This window comes from Crocuta crocuta, unplaced genomic scaffold, assembly GCF_008692635.1.
Source record: "Crocuta crocuta isolate KB4526 unplaced genomic scaffold, BGI_CrCroc_1.0 scaffold830, whole genome shotgun sequence".
Lineage (NCBI taxonomy): Eukaryota > Metazoa > Chordata > Mammalia > Carnivora > Hyaenidae > Crocuta > Crocuta crocuta.
In genome coordinates this window covers 1,054,059-1,059,435 of record NW_027531513.1, presented here as the reverse complement: position 1 = coordinate 1,059,435, position 5,377 = coordinate 1,054,059, and positions in this window count along the sequence as shown.

Genomic DNA, 5,377 nt, shown 5'->3' with positions numbered 1-5,377 from the left:
ATAGCTAATTCTTAACTCTAAAGAAAAGTACAATGAAGGAAAAATAGATATCCTTACTTGGCTTACCAATGACCAACACTTATATAATAACGTAAATACTAAATATTAAATTAGCTAGACATTAGGTTAGATTATATTAAGAGGATAGGGGAAAGGAAGTATACGTGTTTGGAGTTAATAGACAAAGCCTAAAATTTATAAACCAAGAAATAGCAGTATAGCAATAGGCATAATATAATCATGAAAACTCTCAGAGAGTTCAAAGCCTCAGCTATGGGGAGGGAGAAAGCATTGCCTTTTTTTTTTAATATAAGCTTCGTAGTATTATTTAATATTTTGTCTAATCTTAATTTTAAAACATTTATACTGGGGCCACCTGGATGGCTCAGTTGGTGGAACACGCAACTCTTGATCTCAGGATTCTGAGTTCAAGCCCCATGTTGGATTTAGATAATACTTAAAAATAAAATCTAAAAACATAAAATAAAATCTTAAAAAAATTTATACTGTACCCCTCCAAAGAAAAGAACCAATAAGAATAAATCCACAGATTATTCATGTTTTAGCTTGTATTGTGCATTTATGCCAACACTCTGTCTGGTTCAAATGCTCTTCAGAGATTCAACATTTGCTGAATTTAGAAAAAGCTCCTTGCTCCATATGCCCTGTCTTCTTCAAAGACCAGTATTTGAATTACTAAAGAATTACTCACAGTGGATAAAATGTTCTCTCTTATTTCCTGTGTATGATCAGTGAATATCCCAAAGCATGCCATATTTTATAATATTTGTTTTCTGAACATTCATTTATTCTCCATATTAACAACTACTCCTCTGTTTGGCATTTGATAACCAAATGAAAAGCCTCCCTTGCTCTGCTCTGCCTTGGCTTGGCTCTCCCACAGTCTCCTCAAGGACTTTGACTCCATTAAGTCATTCAAGGCCTTCTCTGCTTTAACTCCCTTTTTTTTTTCGTCCCCGTGCTGACTGCAGAGAGCCCAATGTGGGGCACCAACTCATGAACCACAGGATCATGACCTGAGCTGAAGTTAGACACTTAACCCACTGAGACACCCAGGAGGTGCCCCCCTAACTCCTAATTTATGTAAGTAATTGCTATGTTTCGCCTTATAAATTACCAAAGTATTCTATAAACAACAGTATTGTCTATATTTTTGCAAATGACAAATACATATACATTACAGTAAAGAAGTTTATAAATTCAGAACGTATTTATAATCTAGAGTAAATATACTTTTAGCATAATAAAATGTACTTTCCTGATAGAACAAAGTCTGTCGGTGACAATGTAACAGTAAACAATGATCTCAGAATTGAATTAATCAAATGTAGGCTTAATATTCATTTCTTTTTTTAAAGAAAAATATTCGAACTCCCCTATAACCCAGCAATAGCACTGCTAGGAATTTACCCAAAGGATACAGGAGTGCTGATGCACATGTACCCCAGTGTTCATAACAGCATTCTCAACAATAGCCAAATCATGGAAAGAGCCTAAATGTCCATCAACGGACGAATGGATCAAGAAGATGTGGTTTATCTATACAATGGAATACTACATGGCAATGAGAAACAATGAAATCTGCCATGTGTAGCAACATGGACGGAACTCGAGGGTGTTATACTGAGCAAAATAAGTGAGGCACAGAAGGACAGATACCATGTGTTTTCACTTATAAGTGGAACAGGAGAAACTTAACAGAGGACCACGGGGGAGGGGAAGGGGAAAAAATAGTTGGGGAGAAGGAGGGAGGCAAAGCATGAGACACTCTTGAATACTGAGAACAAACTGAGGGGTGACGGAGGATGAGGATAGGGGAAGGGGGCTGGTGGGCATGGAGGAAGGCACATGTTGGGATGAGCACTGGGTGTTATATGGAAACCAACCTGACAATAAACTAAAAAAGAAAAATATATATATTCATGGGGCACCTGGGTGGCTCAGTCGGTTAAGTATCTGACTTCAGCTGGGGTCATGATCTATTATCAGTCCACAAGTTCAATCCCCACCTCAGGCTCAGTGCTGACAGCTCAAAGCCTGGAGCCTGCTTCAGATTCTTTGTCTGCCTCTCTCTGCCCTTCCCCCACTGGATCTCTGTTTCTCTCTCTCTCTCTGTCTCCAAAATAAATACACATTAAAAAAATTTTTTTAAATAAAAAATATTCATTTCTATATATCAGCATTTTCTCCTCAAAGTGTTGATAGGTTCTGCTATACTTAGAATAACTTTATATACCAAAGCCTCTGAGGAACTGGAAAGGGACATAGCCAATAAAATTCTGTATTTATGCTGAAGACTCCCTTTAGCTAATTAGTGATCTTAGGAAAGCATTAGAGGAGCAAATAAAATGTTCTCTATCCATGATTCTTCATTCACAATTATGACTTAGTCAAATATAAACTCTGATACTTGTATGGCTTTCTAGCTGGGGAAAAAATGAGATGGATAGTTGGAAAACAAAATGTAAAAACAGTAAGAAAAATTTCATCACCAGGGCTCCTGGGTGGCTCAGTAGGTTAAGCTGCCAGCTTCGGCTCAGGTCATGATCTCAGTGTTTGTGAGTTCGAGTCCCACATTGGGCTCTGTGCTGAGCCTGGAGTCAGCTTCAGATTCTGTGTCACCCCTCCCCCACTCTGTCTCTCTTTCTCTCTCAAAAATAAGTAAACTTTAAAAAAATTTTTTTAATCCATCACCAGGAAACCCCAAGGGGCAGGTTTCATAGTTACCTCACAAAATCTATGAATCTAAATAGTGTATTTTATGGTTCAAGTCAAAATTTATATATCCTCCTTAGGCACCCATATACTTGGGGATGGGGGAACACACTAGAAAGCTATTTTGCCTGATTTGGATAATAGCTGTAATTTCCATTTAGTTTTAACTTAATTTAAAGTTAATTTAAATTTAATTTTAAGGAAGATTTTGGTAAATTGCTTGTCATACACCATTCCCTTGTTTTCTTTTTTTTTTAAATGTTTATTTATTTTTGAGAGAGAGAGAGCTCGAGTACAAGTGGGGGAGGGGCAGACAGAGAAGAAGGCAGAATCCAAGGCTCCAGGCTCCGCGCTGACATCACAGAGCCCAATCTGGGGCTCGAATCACAAACCAAAAGATCAAGTAAGTAAGATGCCTAACCTAAGACTGAGCCACCCAGGCTCCCTTGTTTTCTTAATGCAGGAATCAACAGATGCTAGAGCAGAAAACTTCTGAAGTATAGGTGAGAGACAGCAGCTAAAATGCCTTTAGTAACAACATGCAATATACTTAACTACTTTCTGAATAAAAAATCTAGACTCAGATAAGCAGAAATGCTTTTTGGGAAAAAGAATAAGTAACTTGAAATCAGAAACTGTCCCAGAAAATCCAGAACATGTCACTGAAATATGCACCATTATAAACACAGGGGAAGACACCATTTAGTCAAAGGACACCAGGTTCCATTTTATGCCCGTTTAACCATCTAGAATTCAACTTCACATTCTCAGCAAAAAAAAAAAAAAAAAAAAGTTTTTAAATAGAAATAGAAATGTACATAATTATGCTTCTATTACACTCAATGAACATGTGCCCTTGCTAATGGATGCAGTCTAACCTAAATTTGTCTACTGATATTGGCAAACCTGTGGAAAGAATGTGTGCTTTTTCTTTTTCCCAATTGTATCCTTGAGCATGGACAAAGAAGTGAGAAGCACTGCCCATGTTACCAGGCCATGAATGGTGATGTCCTCTTTGTCGCCTATTAGATCAACAGAAGCTGAGTTTCACCAGTGGCTTGCCTGGTTCCACTCTAACTAAATACACTAATCCTTTTCAAAGCAGGGCCTCAGTCTGTGGTTGAGCTCCTGGATGAGGGCCAGCTCTTTTTCCCTGTTTCCTGAAGAAACTTCTCAGATGAATATCTCTCTTGAAGCCAATTACATGAATCCAAAAAGAGCACACATTTTGGAATCAGAGGGATCTGAATTTAGATTATTAACTTAACTTCTCTGGGCCTCTGTTCCTATGTATATAAAATGAGAGAAATAATAATATCTACACTTTACATATGGGGGTACTATATCTACGTTATAAGCCTGTGTGTTTACCACAAGACACGTTATAAAATCATATTTAATTTTAGTTTGTGCCCACTCTTTTTCTGCTTGACTTCAGAATTAGACTCATGCCTGGATCACTTAAAAGCCTTTGTTCTCTCCACCAGACTAGACTTCTGGGTGCATATAATTTGTGAAACAACAGATATGCTTAATACATCTTGGACAGTTATGTAATATATGGAGGAAAAGAATGACTAGGAGAATAGGTTTTGGAGTCACATAGACCTCAGCTCAAATTTAGCCTCCAGAAGAACCATAACTGTATGTCCTTGGGGAACAATAACTGTATGTCCTTGTATGTCTCCCTGAGCTTCTTTTTTTCCTTTGTAAAATAGAATAGTACTTTTTCTACCTACCTAGCAAATATTTTTGAGGTATTGAAATTGGATAGTATATATCAAAATTCTTTATAAACAATAGAATTCTTTGTAAGTGTGACTGCTTTATTATCATCATTATCATTATAAGTAATACTTAATTTTTACTATTTCTGACAGATGATTTAGAAAAAAAGAAATTATCTCATTCCAGAAAAGCTAGTTATTATACAGTCAGCTCTTTCCTATACTGAGGAAAAGATAAAGTTAGTAAATATTTAAGTAAAGAATACAAGTCCAAGAGTTAGAATACAGCTTCTAGTCTACTTGCAAATACTGACAATTTCTTGGACAAATCTTCCTAATTTATTTAGCTTGGTTTTCTTATTTAAAAATAATTTCTACCTCACTATGAAGACAAATATAGAAAAACATGGGAGAGATGCCAAATCCTTTAAACAAGCCTCCTGTATTCAGAAGAGGTTTTTGTTCCTTCTTCTTTAGGTAAGTGGTTATGAGCCATCATCTGACCTTGGTTATACACTTTGTTGTACAAGCAAGACTTACACAATCATCAGAGATTTATAGATTTGGTCCAGTTAACCAAGGAGATCTTTAAGGAACACTGGAGGATCTCAGCTTCACTCTTTAACTAGAGCATGGTTAAGAAACAATACTGGTATGTTAAAAAGACTGTTCCAGGGCGCCTTGGTGGCTCAGTCACTTAAGCATCTGATTCTTGATTTCGGCTCAAGTCATGATCTCACAGTTGTGAGATGGAAACCTGCGTTGGGCTCTGTCCTGACAGCTTGGAGCCTGCTTGAGGTTCTCACTCTCCCACTCTCTCTCTCTCTCTGCCCCTCCCTCGCTACACACACGGATGTTCTCTCTGTAAATAAATAAATAAACATTAAAAAAAAAAAGAAGACTGGGCACCAATT